This window comes from Myodes glareolus, chromosome 5 (assembly GCF_982192425.1).
Source record: "Myodes glareolus chromosome 5, mMyoGla1.1, whole genome shotgun sequence".
In the NCBI taxonomy this organism is placed as follows: domain Eukaryota; kingdom Metazoa; phylum Chordata; class Mammalia; order Rodentia; family Cricetidae; genus Myodes; species Myodes glareolus.
Window position 1 is genome coordinate 90,314,542 of NC_142030.1, and position 23,918 is coordinate 90,338,459.

The following is a 23,918-nucleotide window of genomic DNA, read 5'->3' on the forward strand; positions in this document are numbered from 1 at the left end:
CTCCCACCTCCACCCAGACCCAGCCCTGCTCTGCTCTCCTTTCAACAAGTAAGAACCAGTGTTGGGGGAAAGCCAAGAGAACAGAGGATTCCCCATAGCCTTCCCCATTCCGCCTTAAAACCGAACAAGAAGCATCACCCCGCCGCGCCTTGCACTCGGGCCACCTTAAGAGCTGAGCAATGCTTTGGCCTCCCGCCAAGCCCCACCCCCGCCGGCTCGCACTCCGCCCCTTTCTCCTCCCGCTCTGCTGGGGGAGAGCTGGGGAGCCCCAGTCTGGCCGGAGTTGGCTGGAGCTGTTGCCATGACAAGCATTTTCTTAAGACAGCTCTGCAGTTGAGACCGTCCTAGGCTGGGGGTGGGGTGGGGGCACGAACTTCCTGGGGGACCATCCCTCCGAAGACGGCGAGTCAGACACCCGCCCAGCTCCCTGCACCCATTTTCTTCCAGGAAGGTCCTTCGCGTGGAAGGGCTAGGGAAGAAGACCCAGCCCACTCCCCCAGCTGTAGCTCAAAGGCCAGAGCGCAGAGCCAGCATCACTAGGTGGTTTGCCACACGGGGAAGAGCGGTGGGTGGTCACCCCACCCTACTCGGTCCATGGAAACGCGGAGGGAGAGTCCCGCTTGGAGACACCTGAATCTTTGCTAGAAAGAGAGGTAGGTTTGCAGAGAATGAATTGACTCTGGGATTTGCAAACTTTGTTTCTTTCTTTCCTCTCAATGGCTTCTCAAAGTACCTGAATTTCCTCGTGCTGCCAAATTCTGGGAGGGTGGGGTGGTGGAATAAGAGAGAGAGGTGGTGGGGAGAAAATGGGAATGATTTCTTCAACACGGTATGTCCTCGCTGGGTTCTGAAGAATCATATAATCAAACAAGTGATTCCTTTGCGTTTTTCCTCTGGATCCCGGGACGAGTGGGGAAATGGAGGGACTGCCTTTTTCTCACCTAAATTAAGCTCTTGGAACAAGTATTTATTCCAGCCGACCCCCATCTGCTCCGGCTCTCCCCCACCCTCCCCCTTGGCTTGGGAACCAGCCGCAGAATGGAAAACTGTTGCGGAAAAAAATATTTTCCGCGTCTGTTCCCTTTCTCGAAAGCCCCAAAGAGAGATGGGAAAAATAGAACCAAATAAATCTTCAGCGGGAAGGAAGGCCTTAGAGCCAAGGAAGGGGCACAGTGGGGCACAAGGTGGAGGCAGGCTAGGAGAAGTTGGAGGGTGAGAACCGGGAGTGCACAAATTAAATTTCTTTGGCTTTGCATAGAAACCTCAGCAGTTTCTCTCTGCGGCTTACAAAACATCCTCAGACTTTGACGTCTATAATTAGCTGTGGAAAAAGCTGGGAGTTCCCTCTTGCTGCTGTTGTTTGAGTGAGTGTGAGCGTCCAGAACCAACTGTATGAGTGTCTCTGAGGGCACCGCCCCGCACATCTCTGCTTCTATAGGGAAGGAAGGAGAAGGGGCACATGGAAAAGTTTTCAGTTTCAAGCCCCAGGCCATGGGGCTGGCCGGCCTGAGCCTCTGGCATCTCCAGAGGGTCTCTAAACAGATCGCTTAAGTGATAGACACTAAGGCTGGGATTCCCCCTCACCCCCCTTTTTTTCTCTCTCCCTGTTTTGGTAGTAGGGGTTGGCTGGCATCTTTCCCTGAGATGAGCCCAGCCTTAGACTCTGGTCCACCTCTAGCAGAGAGCCTCCTTGCTTCCTTCCAGCTGGGTGGGGGAGAGGGGAGGAGAGGCCCAGCAAATCCTAGGAGCAGAGAGAGCATGCCCTGGCCAGAGGCATCTCCTTCCTGGGTACTCCTTCAGGACTCACAATCCCCTCCAGCCCTGATGCTGGCACGTGCTGGCCCGGTGGGGTGGTGAGGTGTCAGGTGAAGAAATCAGGGACTGCTGTGATGCTGAGGGAGGGAAAGCAAATTCCCATTCTGTAGGTTATCTTCTCCTCCAGTTGGGGTGTCTGGCAAGGAGTCTTCAAATCCACCCCTTCCATGCGTTGACACCCCTACCCACCCACATGAGCTCCCCTTGTGCCTGGCTCTTCCCACTTAAGAGACCCTTGCTCTGGGTCCTCCTTATCTGGAAGGGAGGAGGTCAGGGTAACTCCAGGCTGGGGCCAGCATGGGAAGGGGTCTAGGGGAGAGGAGAATTTCAAGAGAGGACCCTATGATGTGGGCAGGCTAGCTAAGTTATCTTTGAGGCTACGAGAAAAGCCTTGCTGAGACCCTGGGAAAGAAATAGAGGGAGAGTTTAAAAGGTAGCCAGGAAAGCCGCCAGAGCAAGCTTCCATTTGGAGGTGTTTGGTGACGGATCAGACTGTACCCGTTGGCCACTCTACCCTACCTGTGGTCTGTTCCTGAGAAGCAATGATGCCCTTCTGTAGGAAGAGGAGGAGGGACTCCTGGGGACAGATACTGGTAGATAAGGACGGCTGTGTGAAGTGCCTGCTTAGCACGCACCAGGGTGCCTGCTCTAATGGCCTTGAGTCCCCAATCTTGGGCAGCTGGGGAGACTGCTTTCCAGCCAGCTGTGCCCCTATCTCTCCCAGCTGTTAGACTGGCAGGGCTGGGAATCCTGCAGCAGAATCTGGACCCCCCCACCCCCCTCCCCACCCCCGGTCTAGCAGCCTCCGTGACCTGCCCTATTGTCAGCCTCTCGGCAGCCCGGCTCCACCCTCCCAGCTGGCTCTGCCTTAGTCTGAGTACTCTGAGGAGAAATGGCTTTGAGGGAGTAGAGGCTTCTAGCGTTCCAGTCCCTGCCAGTGCCTCGGTCCTTTCCCCTTCTATTTTCCATCTCTGTGTCCCTGGATCCTTGGATCCAAGGTCAAGTTGAAGGGGCTTAGCTTGCCTCATCCCTCAGAGTCCCAGCTTCTGGCATAGTGCCGGGACAAATAGAGGCATTCTGTCAACACTTAAAAGAAAAGAGGGGCAATTTAGTTTTTAACAACATTTATTGAGGAACCACATCTGGAGGACAGAGGACAATGTGTTCTCTCTTTGCACCATGTGGGTCCATGGGGACCAAACTCAGGTCGTCAGAGGCTTCAGGGCAGGAGTCCTTACCCACACAGATCTATCTTGTCCCGGAGGGTGGAGTAATAGCACCTGGGAATCAATTGCACGGGGAGGTGCAGGAAGGGGCCCCTAGTTCGCCCTCTGTTCTACAGCTTCTCCTTGATCTGGGAACCCTGCTCACCACAGAAGGGTGGGAGGGAGTGGCTGAGTCAGATTTGTCACATTGCTACGGTCTTTGATGTCAAAAGAGAATCAAAATGAGGGTACTGTGTGAGGGGGGACAAACTAAAACAGTCAGAGTCTGCCCCGGGCTTGGTGCTAGAAGTAAGGTATGTGGGGGGATGAAGGTCACCGGGCAGGAATATCAGGGAGCCTTGCCCCCACTCTCACTCTCTGTAAGATCTAGAGAAGGGGGACAGGGACTTCTCTGCCAGCATTGTCCCAGCCACAACCTAACCTGAGACTATTAAGCTGACGTCTCTCAGTACCCATGGCCCTTTGCTCTATCCAGTACTCTGGGCCTCTGAGCCAACCCCCACATTAAGGTCCACCAAACTTCTGAAGGAGATGAGGAATATGTTTACTTGGGATGCCTAGGAGCCTAAGAAGCCTATTTGATGTTCCCTTACAGGTAAACGCCCCACCCTGAGCCTGCCCTTTCTTGGAGGGTTATCTGCCAGAACATCTGTGTTCCTTCCCTACATGGGACTCCTGAGATAGGCTGCCCACCCAGCCCACTGCCTGCTTCTAGGGGGTTTTGATTCCTTCTGTCTCTATTGCCAGGAGGGAGGAAGGGGTGGGGAAGATAGGGTGGGGTGGGCACCCTCCAGATACAATCTAACTGGGCTGACAGCACTTCTCCTCTGTTTTTCTCTCTGGAAAATAGATAATATACTCATTGTTTTCGATTGACACACAGTGTGCATTTATAGATGCCATGTTTTGATATATGTACATACTATATAATGTTCAATTGAAATCTCAGACACTTGTCATTTCCTTGTGGTTAAAAAAAAATTCAAAGGTGCTTTCTTGTAGATTGTTTGGAGTGGAAGAGCACACTATCATTTTCTCCAGTCATATCATAGAGCAACAGAACCTATTCCTCCTCTCCAGCTCTGGCTAGGTGGTGTCCAGCATCCTGTCTCCATCCTCCTCCCCAACCTGACAACCACCGCTCCTCTCTTAGGTCTGTCAAATCCAGATTCCTCATGAGGTCATCTGCTCTTTGTCTTGCTGTGCCTGGCTACTTTCGCTTAGCACAGTGTCCTTCAGCTCCTTCTATGTTGTTGCAAATGACAGGTTACCCTTCGACACGTGACTGATGTCACATGTTCTTTACCAGTCGGTCAGCTGACGGGGACTTTGGCTGTTTTGATTTCTTTGCTATTTTGAATAGTGTTGCTGCCCTAGACAGCAGGTAGATGTCTCTTTGATTTTATTTCCTCTCCTTATTTACCCAGCGGTGGCATTGCTGGGTCATATGGCAGATCTGTTTTCAGTTCTGTTTGTCTGTGTGGTGCTGGGAATCGAACCTAGAACCTCTTGCAAGCCAGGCAAGTGCTCAGCCACTGGACACCCTGGCTCTATCTGTTACTGTTTTGGTGAACCTGCAGAATGTTTTCCATAATGATTGTATCATTTCCCCCTTTTCTGTCGGTCATAGACATGAGTGTGCCCTGGGGCTAGAATCCAAGCGCTGTGGAGTGTTTTATACTCTGCTTCCTCTCCCAGCATCTCTCTGTCTTCTCTTCCGCTAGGATGAGCCACTCTTATCCACTGACTTATTTTCTTTGCGCGTGTTCACCAGAACATGACAAGGACTCTCTTCTTCCTCCTCCTTAAGTGACTTCAGCCCGCATAGTAAACTTGTGGAGGAGAGAAACCAGGAAGGAACTAGTTAGAGTCAGATCCGAGGACTTCTGGTCTGCGAAGTATCTGTTGGTCAGTATGGAGTGGGGAGAAAAGTGGGTGAAGACATAGGCACCGAGGAATCGGGTCCCTGCCTCTCTGTCACTTCAGCGTGAGCCTCAGCCCTTTTCCCCTGACAAGCTTCATACACGAATCCCGACAGTTTGGGGAAATGAACTGGCATGGTGTCAGCAAAGCCACCTTCTTCCTTCCTTCCTTCCTTCCAGCCATCACTTAGGGTGGGCAGTAACACCGAGATGGTATGCTTACTGCAAAACATGTCCGGGACTCTGCCTGGGCTTGAAGAAATTCAGCTCAGGGCGCTATGGTGAGGTCTGGCTCATTTGTAGAATCAATGTCAGGAGGGCAAAGTAGTACAGCCTCTAGAGGGAGGATGCTTGCTGTGTCTGATGGACCACATACACATTTACACAGCAGCCCAAGTCGTCATCCCAAGGATGCAGACCCACAAATGAAGGAACGTGTGTGCATGAGGCGAGTCGGGTGTATTTGTAATAGAAACCACTGCACACTGTCCTGCTCCCATTCTTTTTTTTAAACTTTATTCTTTTTTATTAAATAAATTAATTAATTTTTGAATGATCTTTTCTCATTTTTACATACCTATCACATTCAAGCACTAAGGATAAATCCTGGTCCCAATGCCAGTGACCTCAAAGACTGCCCCAACCATATATCTGTCACTCACATTCAGAGGGCCTAGTTTGGTCCTATGCAGGTTTCCCCACTGTCTGTCCAGAGTCAGTGAGCTCCCACTAGCTCAGATCAGCTGTTTCTGTGAGTATCCCCATCATGGTCTTGACCCTTTTGCTCATATTATTGCTCCTCTGTCTCTTTGTCTGGTCTCCGGAAGCTTGATCCAGTGTTAGCTGTGAGTCTCTGCATATGCTTCCATCAGCTGCTGGATGAAAGTTCTATGGTGACAATTAAGGTAGCCATCAATCTGATTACAGGGGAAGGCCAGTTCAGGCACCATCTTCACAATTGCTTAGGGTCTTAGCTGAGGTCATCCTTGTGGACTCCTGGGAATTTCCCTGGTGCCCTACTGACCATTTTTAAGAGCATAACTAAAGCTGGGTTATGATGGTGTCCACCTGTAGTCCCAGAACTTGTGAGGCTGAGGCAGGAGAAGTGCTGTGAGTTAGAGAAAAACCTTTTCTCCAAAAAGAGAAAGGTGTGTGTGCACGTGCATGTGTGTGCACGTGCTCACACAGACATGAGCACAGGTGTCTATGTGCACATATGTGCTCACACACACATGAGCACAAATGTCTATATGCACATATGTGCACACACACATGAGCACAAGTGTCTATGTGCACATATGTGCTCGCACACACATGAGCACAAGTGTCTATGTGCACATATGTGCTCGCACACACATGAGCACAAGTGTCTATGTGCACATATGTGCTCACACACACATGAGCACAAGTGTCTATATGCACATATGTGCACACACACACAAATAATAAATTCAAAATAAGAAAATGGTTTCCTATAGGAAGCAGATGAGGGGACAAGAAGTGAGACTTTTCGGTTTTCTCTTTTCAGACTGATTCGATTAAAATACTTACATATTTCAACAATTAAATTAGATCTAAAACAAAGTAAATCTGATGAAAACAGAAACACTGACTAATAGAGTAACAATTTTATTACAAGGAATTAAGTAAAAAGTTTAAGGCCTCTTTTTATTTTGAGACAAGTTTAGACTGGTCTTAAACTTATAGTAATCCTTCTGCCTCATCCTCAGGAGTGCTCCAATTGTAGGTATGTGCCACTACATCTGGCTAATTAAAACGTCTTTCACTGTCAGTGCTCTAACTCTATATTCTTGGTAGAAGATATAGTCTAAGCATTGAGAGAAACTTTGGACTGTACTTCATAGGTATGCTATGATTCATGATATTGGTGTCCTGAGTAGAAAACTGTTCCACTTGTTATAGGGCAGATGGGATGTGTATCTGTGCTTGGAACTTAGATGTCTGAGAGTCGGGGTCTGTGTGTGGGAAGAGACAGAGAAGAACATGGATGGATACGGGGGAAGCACGGGATCCTTTGAGTCTTGTCTGTTTTGCTGGTCTGCCCACCAAAAGCATCCAAAAGCAAAGCTACGTCCAGTGCCGGATTTTTATTTATTTGCTCATTTTGATCGCATGCATGCATGTTCACAAGATGCATATGGAGAGGGTACATGCGTAAGGGGGCGGTGAGAAAACAAATTTGTGAAGTTCAAAGATAGGATTCGGCTTTCCAGACTTTCACAGCAGGTGCCCTTACCTGCTGAGCCATCTCGGCAGTCCCTAGACTTTTATTTCTAGGTACCACATCCCCTATTAGAAGCCAGAGTCACTTGGCTGTTACCGGGTCTGAGTCTGGCCAAGGACAGTGAACTGTGTTGTGCCAGGAAGCTGGAGCATGTGCATGTCAAAGAACACAGGAGCCTGTGTACAGGGACTTCACAATGGATGGGAGACGCGAAGAAACAAAAGAGAGAAGCCCTAGGCAGTAGTGGCGCGCCCTTTAATCCCAGCATTCGGGAGGCAGAGGCAGGCGGATCTCTGTGAGTTTGAGGCCAGCCTGGTCTACAGAATGAGTTTTAGGACAGGCTACAAAGATACACAGCACAGAGAAACCCTGTCTTGAAAAATTGAGAGAGAAAGAGAGAGAGAGAGAGAGAGAGAGAGAGAGAGAGAGAGAGAGAAGCAACTGTGCCATAAAAAGAAAAAGGGCTTCACAAGTCCAATCTAACAGCTAAGGGGCAGAGAGGAACAGGAAGGGAAAACTCTTCAGAGAAATGCTGGCAGATGCAAAAGTGCTGGGACTCTTTACATTTCAATTTAGCCTGGCCTGGGGGCTGCCTGGGAGATGGAGGCAGGAGGATCACAAGTTCAAGGTCTGCTTGGGTAACTTAGGCCTTGTCTCAAAATAAAAATATCCAAAAAAAAAAGGTTTGGCATTGGCATTTAGCTTAATGGTAGATTATTTGCCTAGGGCATACCAGGCCCTGGTTCAACCCCTTGTGCCACAAAAAATAAGTTTATTTAAGTAAGTTTATTTGTTTAGCATGGAGGCAGATGCCTGCAGTCTCAGTCACTTGCAACACCATGGGGTGGTGGCTTACTTCAGGTTTCTGTTGCTGTGACAAGACACCATGGCTGCAGCAACTCTTACAAAGGAAAGCATTTAATTGGGGCCGGCTTACAGTTTCAGAGCTTTAGTCCATGATTGTCATGGTGGGAAGCATGGGCATGCAGGGAGACATGCATGGGCATGCAGGGAGACATGCACGGTGCTGGAGAAGGAGCTGGGAGTTCTCCATCCGGATGTGCAGGCCACAGGGAGCCACTGGGCCTGGCTTGAGCTTCTGAAACTTCAAAGCCCACTCACCAGTGACACGCTTCCTCCCACAAGACCACACCTGCTCCAACCTCCATACCTAATAGTACGACTCCCTGGTGTCCAAGCGTGCAAACTCATGAGTCTATGGGAGCCATTCCTGTTCAAACCACCGCAAGTGGTGAGTTCATGGCCAGTCTTGGCTATATAGAGAAGTTCTAACTCAAAATGGTTTAAAATTTGTTTTGTTTTGTTTTGTTTTTGAGGTAAGGTCTTACTTTGTAGCCCTGGCTGGTTTGGAGCTCACTTTGTAGACCCCAAACTCACAGAGATCCACCTGCCTCTGCCTCCTGAGTGCTGGGATTAAAAGTATGCCACCATGCCTGCTCTTAAGTTTAAATTTTAGTTGAAAAATAATTAAAATATGAAATAAACAATGTGAGATCTTGATACATACCATAGAATAAGTAAATTAAGATGACTAACATACCCAGGCCCACATATTTGCCTTTGCGATGTTGTGTAAGCGCTTCAAGTCTCTACTCCCAGCAGTTTTGAAATGTGCTTTATAACTATCTGTAGTCCCCACACTAGACTGATCGCAGGGACTTACTTATTCCTTCTAACTGAAACTTTGTATCCCTTAGCCAACATCTCCCAACCTGCCCTTTCCTTCGGAATTTCCCCAACAATAAGGCGATTCAGACTAGGCGCATTAATAGATGATAAAATTATTGAGCAGGAGAGGGGAACACTATTAGATCAAAGGTTGGTCCCGGCATGCACTGCAGAGTGACTGACTTGACAGAAATTGCTTTTTCACAGTTCTGAAGCAAACATGGAGGCAGGAGAGGGCCACTTCCTGATTAGGCCATTTTCTCCTTCTATCCCCGGAGAGGGGCAGGACAGGGGCCATTATGCTGGTTTGTGTCTCTTCTGAAGACACTAACCTATTCACCAGGCTCCTGCCCTCCAGATGTCTCACACCATCACTTTCGAGGATTTAATGTCTATGAGTTTGGGGTCACAGAAGCATTCAGTCCGTAGCACAACAGGTCCCCTCACAAACTGCTCTCCACCCAAAGGGGGGAACGAGTCTTTTCGAGACCAGGCACTTGTCACCTTAATGAGTAATCAAGCATCCTCAATGGTGGGGACTCCCCACCCCCAGACAGGAAAATGTCCCTGAGCCTTACAATAGGAATCTTAACCACAGTCTGTGGTCTAGCCAAAACTGCATAGGCAGATGACAGAGACATCTAAGCGGGGGCCATGCTAACTGGCAGCCAAGACTCTTCCAAGAAACAAACAAACAAAAAAAGAATGTCATAAAAACATAGCAATTGGTGGAGGGGGCGCTGACAAGTTGGTTCGGCAGGAAAGAGTGCCTGCCGTGAAGCTGGAGACCAGAATCCATCTCTGGGACATGCAGGGTGGGAAAGGGGACCATTTCTTGAAGTTGTCCCTGACTTTCACGTGTGCACGCCCATACACAAAATAAATAAGTATATGAAAAGAACATTGTGGCCACAAAAGGCTGAAGGTGGAACCCAGCATAGACTAGAAGGAACAAAAGAAGAGCTGGAGACGTGAGTCATTGATTAAGTGTACTTCCTGTCCCTGGCTCCTCAGAAGAACACAGGTTCAGTTCCCGACACCAACCTCAGGTGGCAAACAGTCTTCTGTAACTTCAGCTCCAGGGCGTGCAATACCTTCTAACCTCTGTGGCAACTCTTATGCATGTGGCACACATAAACTCACACAAGCACACATATATACACTTGAGATAAAAAACATAAATCTTTTAAAACAAGAAAATGAAAGAAATAAAAGAGCAGTCCATCTATATACAATGCATGAATTTAAATTTTTTTTACATGTTTTAAAACTTTAGTATCTGTGTGTATGTGTGCACTCTTGGCATGCGTGTAGAAGTCCGAGGACACCTATGGGAGCTCTTTCTGTCTTTTCACCAGGTGGGTACCAGGGATCAGACTCAGGTTGTTAGGCTTGGTGGCAAGTATCCTTACCCACTGAGCCATCTCACTGACCCAGCGGATACAGTTTAAAAATTAATTTTATATCTTTATTTCCTTTAGGTAGATGAATGTTCTGCCTTGCACGCATATCTGTTAATCTCGTGTGCGCCTGGTCCCTGTAGAGGTCAGAAGAGGGCATCAAATTGCCTAGAACAGGAGACACAAGCAGCTGTGAGCCACTGTGTGAGTGCTGGGGAATCGAACTCGGGTCCTCTGCAAGTCAGTGCTCTTAACCACTGAGCCAGCTCTCCAGGCCCAATGTATAAATTTTAATTGCATAGGGTAGGGTGTGTATTGCAAAAGACATCCTGGGACAATTGGGAATATTTTAGTCTAGATATAAGGTGATGTGTAATTATATTTTTCAGATGTGAAAGGGGTAATATGATTTATGTGGCAGTATCCTTTTTATGTAAAATATTTAAGGCAAAGTGTTTGTTAGTTATTTTCAAATGCTTCAGCAAAAATCTGTGTGCAAATACACACACACACCAACGGAGAAGGTAATGATAACAGTTGGTAAACCTACTGAGGATGATGAGGATAAGGCTTCTTCCTTAGTGGATGCGGAGCCCTAATGAAGTTCAACCCCAGTACTACAAGAAAACAAGACAAAAACACTAGGCCTATCATGGCCTACCATAAAGCCCACCCCCAGTGTCACACTTTCTCCAACAAGGCCACACCTCCTAATTCTTCCTATCCAAGAGTTCTACTCCCTGGTGACTAAGCGTTCAACTATATGAGCCTATGGGGGCCGTTCTCCCTCAGACCACCACACCCAGCCATAATTGTACCGTGTCAAGAGCTGTCAACACGGACTAGAGATAGAAAAATTCAAGTTTTCAAAGACTTACTGTCTTCTAGGGGGTCACAATTGATGTCTGTATAGTTGATTGTTACAGGGTGTGTGGAATTTTTGGGTTGGTTTGGTTTGGTTTTTGTTTTCCTTCAACATTTCAGTTTTGATATATTTAAAAGTTTAAGGGAGAGGCCAGAATACCAGAAAGATCAGAAAGGATCCCTAGATTCCTGGGTTCCTGCCCCCACTTCCCTAAGCACCCCGCGGGGACTTCCCACACGGTTACTTCCCTTAGGTCCTCCCTCTCACTTCTTTGTCCAGTGAGTAGGTTAGTGGGCCAAGCAATGCCCAGGAGATGTGATGAAGCCTTAGGACTAGGGGCGTCTCCATTTGAGGAGGTCGCCGGCTGTAAGAGGAAGAACGTGCCCACAGACCTAAAGTTGTTGCTGACCTCTTCTGACCCTTCACGTAATCTAATGAGGTAATTCTGAAGGAACCTGCTCTGCCTTCTCAGAGCTTTGGTCACTGGGCTACCTATGGCCTTCCAGACTCTCCCTTGTTGGGGACAGTAGACCCGGTTGCTCTGTCAGTGACCCAGCCACCCCTACCCTCCCAGCCTGGTCCTGGCTCTAAGAGAGATCCACTTTCTGGGGCTGCTCATCTTTCTTTCCCTGGAAACCCTGGGCTAGGCCCAGTGCCACTTGAGGCTCTTTTCCCATAGGAAAGGGCTACTGATCCTGCCTTCGATTCCTCTTCTGTTTTTATGGAGTCTGGGGGAGCAGGAGCGAGGAAGCTGAAAATGGGCAGACAGGGAGGGGCGTGTTCTAGGAGCACAGAGCTAGGAATGAGAGCCCTGTGAGATACTATCTGTATGACCTTGACTGAGGCAGCCGTCTCCCTGAGCCTTCAGGCCCATCACTGTACCCTGAAACCAAGTTTAGTCACTCAGAATCTAGATGCTACAACCTGCCGCGAAATCCCACCATCTGCTTGAGATGATCAGAAAGGAGACCAGATAGGCTCTGTCTTGGACAGCTACCCTTGGAGTTAGAAGCTGAGACAGGTTTTAGGTTCCCACCCCTGAACGTCAGTTAGCAAGGACTTGGTATTAATACTTCCCCAGTGACCTGCTGCTGTGGAGAGATGGTCAAGGAAACCCTTAGAAAAGGAAGCATTTAGCTGGGGCTTACAGTTTCATTATATTTCATTATTATAAGCTTACTTAGTTCATTATCATCATGAAAGGGACCATGGTGATACACACGGTGCTAGTCAGTAACTGAGAGCTACATCCTGACCCTCTGGCAGAGAGGGAGGGAGGGAGAGAGAGAGAGAGAGAGAGAGAGAGAGAAAGAGAGAGAGAGGCCTATAATGGACTTTTGAAACCATAAAGCCCACCCCCAGTGACACACTTTCTCCAATAAGCCCACACCTCCCAATTCTTTCTCTCCAAAAGTTCCACTCCCTAGTGACTAAGTGTTCAACTATATGAGCCTATGGGGGCCGTTCTCCCTCAGACCACCACACCCAGCCGTGATTGCACTGCAGCAAGAGCCATCAGCACTGACTAGAGGTAGAAAAATCCAAGTCTTCAAAGACTTACTGTCTTCTAGGGGGTCACAAATCCCAAGAGACAAGAGACCCATTAGATTGAAATTATCAATGTGCACCACTTTGACCCACAAGAGGCAGTTTCCTATGCTTTGGCCTAAATATCAGTATATTGAATGTTGTAAAATGGGGTTGTATACTTAGTGGGGTCAGTGGGGTTAGCAACATTTAGGGAGTCATTTGCTAGGCCAACTTGCCCTTTCTCTCAGTATGTTTGGCTCTGCGGGTGGTGCACGCGCTATTCAAGTCTTTTTCCAAACTCCCATTGAAATTCTTACATTAACCTTTCTGGAATTGGCCAAAACAGCTTTCCATGGAGAGAAGAAATTGCCACCCACCTCACAAGACTGCCTCGGTGTCCCTAGTACCTGGCTTGATGCTTGAGGATGGAAAACACTTCAAGGGAAAAGAAACAGACTACTCTTGCCCCTCTCCTATGGCAGAGAGGAGGACACACGCTTAAAGGGGCCCTGGCTAAGCTGGCACTTACTACGTAGCTCAGAATGGCCTAGAACTCACAACTATCCTCTTGCCTCTGCCTCATAAGTGCTGGGATTACAGGTGTGTGCCACCATGTCTAAATACTTATTTATTTTGTGGTACTAGAGATTGAACCTAGAGTCTTATCGAGCTATATGCCCATCTTTTTATTTGAGACAGGGTCTCACTAACTTGACCAAATTCCTGTAGCCCATTCTGGCCTTGGACTTTCAACTCTGCTGCCTAAATCTAAAAAGTAGCTGGGACTCTGGGCCTGTGCCGCCAGACCTGCCTCAGCTGAACATAATTTTGAGGGGAAGCAGTTGCCAGGAAGGATCTGAAGGAGTAGAAAGGACAGGATAGAAGTTGGGCAGAGGGGAGGTGCGCTGGGTTGGAGGGGCAAACCTGGAGGGAGGGCTGTGTGGGGCAGAGGGGAGGCGGGGCAAACCTGGAGGAAGGGCTGTGGCTATATCCTGACTGCAGATGCTGAGAGCTTTCCAGTCAGTTGATCTGACAGGTGAGGGCGGCTGTGTGCACCCACCCGCTGGCATGCCTCCAGCCTTGTCTAAGCCAGTGCCAGTGTCGCAGGCAGGATGGCATCTGGCCTCCACAGCAGCTGCTGTCTACCTGCTCCCCTGGTGCTGAGGACCAGTGGGATGATTCTGCTGTTCCCTCCTCCCCACTGTCTGTACTACACAGCCTTCTTTGTGGGGAGCACTCGCAGGACATCTGTTAGGATGCGAGGACAGGCAGAGCTGGCATCCACACGTCCAGGAGCTGACTGACCTTGCACAGAGAGGTGGGTCACTGGCTTTGGACTGAGAAGCGGCTTATTTTGTTGAGCCAAAGCCTGTGAGATAGATGGAGTTAGGGAACTCGTTCACTTTCCTTTTTTGGCAAAGGAGAAAACAGAAACCTAGAGACTTACCCAAGGACACCTGCTCGTTTGAGGCAGAGCCAGAGTCAAAATTCAGTTCTTCCCCCTCCAAGTCTGCCACTGAGTGTTCAACCCCCACGGCATTATCACTGGGTGACACTGGTCATCACTGAAGCTCCCTGGTCCCTGGGTCTCTTCTCATGCAATAGAGAGAAACGTTCCTGTATGTTAGACCCAGATGTGCCACACCATGAGGTCATGTGCTGGGAGCACTTTGGAAGAAAGACGCTGGAAACCAGGGGGCCACTGTGCTATTGACAGACAGGATCGTTAGCACTAGAGGAAATGCAGAGCAGTGCTCTTGGGAGCACCACCCTCCTCTTCCACACAGATACTAATGGAGCCAGGCTCTCCTCTTCGCAGCTTTACATAGAGTGGGGCCCGCCTGGAGTTGGAAGAGGGGAAGCAGAAGTCATGGCAGACTTTTCTCTGAGCAAAACCTTTCTCTCCTGCCTGCATGTCCCTGGTCTGCCTTTTCCTTGATGCAGACTCTCTGAGAGGTCAAAGAAGGTGCAAAGAGGAAACCACGGGATCTCTGCTTCTTCCAGGGCAGATGACTAAGCCAGATGAGCCTGTGACCTCTGATGTGGGGGCCTAAGCGCCAACGAGCAGGGTCTCTATAGCATGATAGTGTATGCTGGTTCGTAGATGGAACCAATCCATCATTCACTGAGAAAACAGAAAGTGACTGCAAACCATATTCTAGCTGCTATGTTTGGGGTGGGAAAGTGGTACCCAGGAGACAGGAAGGGCTCAGAGTGGCAGACCTGAGGCTCAGAGAAGTTTTCTTCTGAAGCAGGTACCTGCAGAAAGCCCTAACTGTGACAGTGTTCCAGGAAATTTGCCTGCTTCCCTACAAGGGACTTCAGATGAGTTGGGAGGGGTGTGAAGACATCACTGCTGGCAGCTCTTCGGGTTACCAGCTGTGGCTTCAGGCTAAAAGACTTGTTCCTGTTACTTGATAAAAAGAAGCTGCACTGGGTTAAGTTAAGGTACGGTGCTAAAAACCCGATGCTTGTCCAGTCTGGTAGATTCACTCCTCCGGTGACATCTCAGCCTTGCCTGATGTTATATGCCTGTGTGCATCCAGAGCCCTCTGCTTAGATGGAGGCAAAGATGCTACACCACTGGGATAGGCAGACAGGATCCGAATGGCACCCAGGGATAGAACCATAAAGTTATAGGAAACACTCTTGTTTCTTCGCCCCCTCCTTCCTTCACACTTCCATCCCTCCGCCCTCTTTTTCAGAGGCAGCAGCTTCAGCTTTCAGACGGCCCCGACTGTAGACACGTTTATGGAGCCTCTGAAAGCATGCCTGTCATCTTTCCTTGTGTATACACGTTATGGAGCCTCTGGAAAGCATGCATGCCATCTTTCCTTGTGTGCCCAGTAGTGCCGTGACAGCCAAATGAGGTATGAGGAAGAGCCCTGTGCAAATGAGAAAGCGCTGCACATCTGCAGGGCTTACTGCACTTGCTCCTCCCTCCCTGTTTCACCCCCTTCTCTCCACTGCCCAACTCTCTGCGCCCCAGCATCCTTACCATGCTGCTGTCACCGTGTCCTCTGCCCTTGCCTAGACACAACCGGAGGCAACATCTGTTGCATCTTAAAAACAAAAACAAAACATAAAAAAAACCAGCAGTGGACACAATAATCCCAGCTAATTTATCAACTGTGTGTTCGGTATCTAACTTGGAATATCTTATTCAATATTCCCCCATCTGACAAAGAGATCAATAGCAGGAGTCTTCGTTTTACAGATGGATGACGGGATTTCTAAAACAGAAGGCTGAGAAGCAGCCTTAGTCTGACGTGCACACTGGACTCCCCCTTTCTGTTGCTGAGAGGCTGACTGCTTGACAGGCGCACGGAGAGACTCAAGGGCATCTGCTGAGTGCCGCCTGAGCCCCAGCTTCTCTCTTATTCTGTCTCAACAGCCATCTTCTGAGACAGGTATAGGATCTGTCTTCCTGCATTTGGAAGCTCACTCAAAAGAGCGGGAGGAGGAAGCGCAGAGGGGCTTGATTAGGAGGCTATGGGGAAACGTTGCAGGACTTGGGCGTGGGAGGGTAGCGCAGGTCAGGCTGGGCCTCCTCTCTCTTCCACTCACATGCACAAAGCTCAAGCCACAGGCTCAGTCTAGATCTCTAAATAAATTAGCCCAGACTCTCAGTCCAAATGCCAGAAGATGCTGGTTCCAGCTGAGCTCTGGTGTCTTCCCATTATCTGGGGCCTTCTGGAGGTGTGAAGCTCACTCAGACATGGCTCCCCAGTCCTATATTATCCAGAGGCCATCTGGCTGGTTAGCGTTGGGCACATCTTTGACCCAGGCCTCTCCGACATAAACCTGTGCCTTTTCTTCTCAGGGCTGCCTGCTGAACAAAGTTATTTGACTCTGATTCTCCTGAAATACTTTTGTTCCCTTTCCCCACCCTCTCTGCTACGGGGGGTTGAACCTAGGGTCTTGCCCACACTGGGCAAGGGCTGTATCAGTAAAGTACATCCTTGGCCCTGACACTCCCGTGTATGTTCCGTTAGTCATTTTTGTTCAGTGATGTCTTCCAAGCATGTAATAACTACTTGTTAAAAGTCTCTACGGGGCTGCAGTGTAGCTCTGGGATAGGACATTCATCAAGTTCTCACAAAAGCCAGACTTTTATCTATCTACAAAATGACAAAAGCAAAACAAAAATACAGGGAAAAAAACCAACAACTTACAACTTTCATCTGGGAAACTTGACCTCTGAATTCTCCAGATGCAGAGGGAAAGGGGTTATTTTCTAAACCTTGGAGAATGGCCTCTGAAGTAAGTGAAACAGTCCTGTGGCAAGCTTCTGGTCCCTAACTTTTATGGGGAAATGTTAGGGACCATCTCTTAATGTGGAAAAGTCTAGAGGGAAGTATATCTTAGATTTCTATTTCCTTTTTTAACGCATCTGCCCTAGGATGTTAGCTGTGTGAGGAAAGCCAGTGAACGGGGATTTCCCCTAACACTGAAAAACCCATTTACTGGGATTAGGAAATAGGATACAGAGGTCCTGAGTGGAAAGGGAAAGAATGCTAATTTCCACTGGTGTGCAGCCCAAAGGCCAGAGTTAACCAGATCTTTTATTCCCTCTAATACCTCACTTTATAGCACTTTCCTGTGTCCCAGCTCTCCCAGGCTGTCTCCATCCCAGCAGACATTCGCTGCCTGAGAGTACGGGCTTAGGGAGTCAGGTGGAACTACGCTTCTGGCCAGTTCTGTGACCATGTACAAGTTAATGAATGGTGTATTCTAAGGGCCTTGCCCATAGTAGGCGCACAAGAGATCTCCGTTTTCCTTCTTCTCTCCCTTCATTTCTCCCCTCTCCGTCTATCCAGGCGTCTGTCGTAGTCCATTATCTCCCAGTACCTGAGATGTCCCCCACCTGCATCTCCCCAGCAAAGCCCTGCAGGGAGTGGACCAGGGCTCTATCATTTCCACGTCACAGGTTTGCTTCTTGGTGCCAGTGCTGGGGTTTTGCTTGGCACTTGAGCAATGGGAATCCTGGCAAGATAAGACAGCACTTTGCTGTGTTTGCTCTTGCCCTGCGTTTCTCTTGCCATAAGAGATAATGCTGGGAAAACTCTTGTCCGTAGAGGGAGTCAAACTAGGTGGGAATGTTCTTTTTAGAAACTGTGACAACCCAAGGGAATCATCACTATGTGGTCACCCGTGTCAACTGCCAGCTGGTACTGGAATTGAGCAGACCACTGGGTAAACAGGCAGGAGAGTCTAGGCTGGAACCTCCCTTGCTTTCTCTAGACATTTTAGCCGGAATGCAGCAGCCACTGGGTCAAGGTAATACATGAACCACTTTTCCCTTCCTTGCCCGGGAAGGGTCTTGGCATTGAGTGCATCTTCCTCTCACTTCCTGTGGATCACTCCAGTGCTCTGGGCTCTGAATGGAGGCGTCTCCAGCCTTCTCTAGGTCCATGAGGACAGCATCGGGCAGCACTGACTGGGAGGTGCTCTCAGAGGAAGTGACTTACAGATGTGGATGGGAATATTCGCTGAGAGTTTCCAGGCTACTACAATGTAGTGGCTACCGTACAGCATTTACTTCGAGCTCACTAGCCAGCCTGGGAACTGCTTAGAAGGAAGGAGTGATGCTTTAGTGATCCCTGTGTAGCCAGTACTAAATACAGCTCATTGCCTCACTGTGATGATCAGTGAAGGATTCGTGGATGAATGGGCAGATGAATTAAATAAAACCTTTCTTTAAAACTGAGTCAAGACCATAGTAAATTTACCCAGTTCCTTTCCAGAGCCAGAATCCCTCCTCAGGAGTACACCATCCCATGCCTGAATGATTAATTGCAAAGGCCTCCTAATGACAGATGGGTGGTCTAGAGCAGGATTATTTACACTTTTTCCAGCTATGACCCCTTTTGCCCAAGAGGTTTTCACAAAATTTTATATAGGTACGTAAAATAAGTATGCAAATCAAACAGTTAACTGATAATAAATAATAAAGAGATTTATTTTAAAAACAACCCTTTGGTTGGTATACTTATAATTTTACCATTTATGAAAAACAAAGGCAATTTTGCATGCTAATGAGATATGCTTGTTTATTTTTAGATGAAGAATTAAATCTTGGCTGCTGATTTGGTACTAGAGGAAATAGAACATCTTCAATGGCTTTCAGAATTGACTAATGTTTTGATTTTATAATTGTCAATTCTGAGAACGCTGCCTCTTATAACTACAAAGCACAAAATGGCAGAAGTGTTTAGAGACATCTCAGAGATTGTTGTCAGTTCTTCCTAAGCACAAACAAAATTCAACTTAACTACTTTTTTTAATGCTTTTTCATTTACTTATTTTGTGTCTGTGCTGAAGACATGGGGTCTCTTGCCACAGTGCAAGTCTGGAGACCAGAGGGTAACTTGGGGCAGTCTGTCCTTCCACCATGTGGGCCTGTGATCAAACTCAGAACACCAGGCTTGGCAGCAACCCTTACAAACCCAGCCATTTTATTGGCCCACAACAGTCTTTTGGGGGTTGGGTTTTGCTTGTTTGTTTTGTTTTTGTTTTTTATAAATGAATCTCAAGTCAGCAAGTCAAACAACAGTTTTTAAAATCGAACATTTTGTGAGTTTGAGACCAGCCTGGTCCTAGTTTCAAAACAGCCAGCACTGCATCATAGAGAGACCCTGCCTCAAAAAAACAAAATAAAATACGATATTCTTGTTTGTTCATTTGTTTTCTTTTTTTGTTGTTGTTTTTGTTTGTTTGTTTTTGAGACAGGGTCTCTCTACATAGCCCTGGCTGTCCTGGAACTCACTGTGTAGACTGGACTGGCTCAAACTTGGATCTGTCGCCTCTAGGGCACTGGGTTTAAAAGTTTGTGTACCACCATGCTCTGGCTAAAATTGAACATTCTAATAATATAGTCCCAAAATGTACTAACTTGATGGGTCTGAAACATTAAAATATTTATCTTCTATAATTAAACCATTATGTTTCTATAAGAGGGGAAACTTAGTATGGACAACAAAAACATTGCAGTTCTCAACATACAGTAACCTGAAATCTGAGCCAAGGTATTTCGTATAGTGTTCCCTGGCTGTTGCATAGTGTGACCGCATACATGGCACAGAGTGCTTACACTGTGTGTTAGGAACCAAGGCTGCAGTAAAGTCCCACAATACAACATGGGTGGCTGCCACCAGAACTCCCCTAGAAATACATTTGATTTTGGATTAACTCTGAGTCATTGCTGTTGCCAGATTTTTCAAGAAGCTTACATCCAACCACTTAGCCCCATGTGTAGCAACAAATCACTGAGACTCTGGGCTCCAGAGGAGCTGGCTTTAGAGCAGCCATTAGGAGACCAGGCTCTGAGTCATCTGAGTTGCTCCCTGGCCTCCGAACTCATGTAAACTTCCCAGTCTTCAGTGTGTTCATAGCTAAAATAAAGTTAGCTGGATTTACTTCAAGGACATTTCAACTCTCAAATTCTCTGCTTCCTCCTACCCTAACAACCCTGCAGATTAATTATAGTTGGTTACCAAAAATTAAAAGTAAAAAGATTTCACATAGATCTAAATTTCTTGTCCCCCACCCCTCCCACCCCGCCCCAACCCAGAAGCCAGGAAGATGTTAGCCTACCTTTCTTCCCTGGCAAGGATCAGCAGGAGTTAGGTTACCTCTGCCTGCTCCAATGGGAGATGGTCGTGAAACTTCTCCTGGCTGCGTACCCTCTTCTCTTGCTGAAGGCTTGGTCCTGTTCACTCAGTTTTCCACCTCATCTCAGAAACCATTCAAGTGTGCGGACGTAGGATGAGAAAAACAACTAACTTTGAGGGGTGACGACAAGGAGGCACAGAACAGGGTGATCTGCCCTTGCCACAGAGACTGGGGGAGTCGTCCTGGAAAGTTAGTAACAGGATGTGAAAACTGACCATGGCCAAGGTCTGGGAGGAGTTACTTTGGGTCTTGGTCCCCCAGCATCCTAAAACTTTTAGGAGAGTTTCTTTGCTTGTTTGCTTGTTTTGAGACAGGGTCTTGTTCTGTTGCCCATGCTGACCTGAAGCAATGTTAGCTGATAGTCTTAGTGCTGGGATGTTAGTTGTGACTGACATGCCTGACTGAGCCTTGTTTGATGTCTTCCTCAGACCCATGCTGGGAGTCTGTGAGTTCCCCAACCACAGGTGCCCTGCTCACTTTAGGTGGTCATCCTCTAAGGTCTAGAGGAGAGAGAGAGCTCTTCAGGAGAACTGAAGTCATGGTGATAATCCCCTTTCTTCTGGCATCCAGCCTCCATTTATGTTCTTGGCACAGAACAGGTGAGGTGGTTGCAAGGTCAGATTGTTAAAAATCAATGTAAAGAAATTCAGGATCCCAACCCCACTCAGCTCCGCGGGGTGCTCTCCCCTGTTCAGCCTCTTGCCCTCACCCAGGTGCCTGTTCCTGTCAATAGCTGCTTTTCAGAGGCGTTTGAGCATGTCCCCTTTCATCCCCTCAACCCCCAAAGTTCCTTGTCTAACTTAGGGCTACCTTCAGACCCAGTTTAAGACAGAGATGTTTCTCGCTAAGCCCCCTTAGTCATCCTGCTGGGGGCCCCAGGCAACTTGGCCTCAAACATCTCTCTTACTCAACCTACAGACTCTTCTCTTCCTCCTTCTGCTCTGTGTGTGTTTCTGCTCTGGCTTTATTTTTGGTTTGGTTTGGGGATCCTGTTTGTTTTGTTTGCGACATGGTCTCTTTGGGTAACCCAGACAGGATGGTCCTGATCACTCCATCCTCCTGCCTCAGCCTCCAGTGTCCTGGGGCTACAGGTGCCATGGAGAATGGCTGTGTATGCTAATTAAAGCTTGTTGCTTGATTCTTTGATCAGTTACTCTGTGGTCTGTTCTAGTTAGTTTTGTGGGGTTGTTTTTGTTGTTTTATTTTTTTCTTCAAAAACCCTCTTGAGCTGGAGTGCAGCTCGGTGGCAGAGCGAATACTTAGCCCGGGGTTCAATGTACTGCACAAAAAAAAAAAAAAAAAAAATGTCGTCTCTGCTTTCTTTCATGAACCTGCGTTTGTCTCACTCGCTGCTCCATGTGACACCCTTTCTCCCTCTTGTTTCTCTCTCCATGTGACCCTTACACATCTACGCTGGGCTTTGTGCTTATTCCTGCTCCAGCCACTGTCAGAGGCGCCTTTTGAAGAGGGTGACAGTTATTGTTGGTTTCTAAGTATCTTTTAGTGTGAATGGTGTATTTTTAGAAAAGTGATTGTTTTTCACTAAGATAGGGTCTCCTATCTCAGGGTAGCATTGAGCCAAAATGTTATTTCTAAGGATGTTCACTTTTTCTCTGAGAATAACAGTAATGTATAGATATCTAGCATTTGCTGGGGGTTACTGTCACCCACCAAGACAAGTATTAAGTGTTGTGAACTCGTAGTTTCCTCTACAAGGAAGGTGTTGTGCCCATCCTCCCTCTCAAAGAGACACCAAGGCCAACATAAGATGATGCTTTATCCAAGCTCCCCCTGAGCACTAAGTGAAGGAGCTAACTTTCAGCTCCAAAGTCTGAGTTCTGTTCTGCTTCTCTCAGGATCCTTCTAGCAAGTTTGGGGGGGGGGGCTGAAAGGAAGATTTATAATAAATTCAAGTTTATAATTATTAATGTGTTTATATATTTCTTTTATTCTTTTAAATGTATGTGCAGAGACAGACAGACAGACAGACAAGACAGACAGACAGAGACACTCTGATTCTGTTGCCCAGGCAGCTTAAGTAATTCTCCTTCTTTATCAGCCCCCTGAGTAGCCCAGACTACAGGCACACACCCTCCACCTAGGTTAGTATATTCATTTTAAAAACAAATCTGGGACTTGTTAAGTATTGAGTTCCTCACTTAAACATTTCCCTCCTTGACAGGATAGTGAGCATTGGTCGTACATCTGAAGGAGCTGGTTACACGTTCCAACAGAAGCAAATTGAAGGGAAAGAGCAATGTGATTCTACAAAAGGAAATATAGAGACTGAGGCCCTCGGCCCATGCTTTGAGAGCTATGATCTGAAGCCAGCCCGGCAGGGTGTGGAGTCTGAGCAATGATGACAGGTCAGAGAGGCAGGAAGGCTGTAGGGGAGTTTCTTCCACAGCGTGCCTGGATCCCACATGAAGGTGTGAGATGAGCAGACCAGCTTGTGTTTGAAGTGGGAGTTAGGAAGGCAACGTGGCTCCTGTCCAGGCTCAGCTCCAGGCCAGGCGTTGTCGCAGAAGAGCATCCTAAATAAAGCCCCCTATAAACTTGTGAGTCGATTTACGTGCTGATGACCAAGACTGGCCCCTCCTGCAGGGTTGGGCTCTCACGGTGGCTCCTGGTTGGCAAGAATGATGAGGTTTTCCTGCCTTCATTCTGTTACATGTTCATGTATAAAGACAAGCTAAGTATACTTTATCTGCAGCTATATTTTTAAAGAAAAGAAACTTTAAAATATCATCCAAGAATAGAGCAGGGAGAGACAGAGAAAAAAGAATTAGGAAAAAACCCAAAGGGGCTGTCTGCATCGAATGGGTAATGAGCAAATGTGTGGCCCAAAACAAAGATGGAGGTCAATGCATATGGTGGGGACAGAGGGGCCCCATGACACTCTAAAGCAGTTAGGATAGTTTGGAATCAGTCTGGACACCAGCCTAGTGGAGCTTGTACCAAATGGTTTCTGTATTCAAGAGTGCTGAAGAGCCCCTGTGGCCTCTGTGGCAGACACAGGCCATCCAAAGAATGCTGGTGTGTTCCACGCGGGACCATGGATTGGATCACGAAGTCTTGGGTTCTCTCAGAAACTGTTGTATGACTGACTCTGTGTAAACTTTAGGTCAGTGTGCCCAGAATCTGTCCCTGGTCAGTAAAGCGGCTTAACTCTTTCATCTTCCTCCTTCCTGGGCATCTTTGGAAGATAGCTAAGAAGACAGAGGGAAGTGTTTGGGGTTTCCATGAGTATAGAAGGATCTTAATTATTACATGAATTCACCCAGTACCTCTTGCAGCAACACACAAGAGAACAGAGCATGTCACTTAGCTCTAAAGCCTGCCTTTTGCCTTTTTAAAGTGTCAGATAATATAATTTTGAATACCTTACAGGGTTGTTACAAATACCCCGTAGGGCAAGAAATGGGAATGCCTACAGGTGTGCAGGTGATTGCTTTGAAGGCTGAAGTGAGGGAGCCTGGCCAGTGTGTTGTCCTGGTCTCCCTATTTACCAGAGGCTTAGCAAGTATCTCTCCAGCTCCTGGAAGTTGAACG

The 23,918-nt window shown here is 47.7% G+C and overlaps 1 protein-coding gene across 5 annotated transcripts in view; it reads left to right on the forward strand.

Moving 5' to 3' along the window:
• The first annotated feature begins 272 nt into the window (after nt 1-272).
• Nucleotides 273-23,918, forward strand: part of Atp2b4 (ATPase plasma membrane Ca2+ transporting 4) — a 105,183-nt gene continuing 81,537 nt past the window's right edge. For 3 of the 5 annotated variants that reach the window (XM_048430778.3, XM_048430779.3, XM_048430780.3), the window contains exon 1: nt 274-653. The gene's annotated coding sequence lies outside the window, so the exon portion shown is untranslated. Of the gene's footprint in view, nt 654-23,918 lie in introns of all 5 variants that reach the window. The other 2 variants (XM_048430782.3, XM_048430776.3) reach the window with 2 other exon arrangements.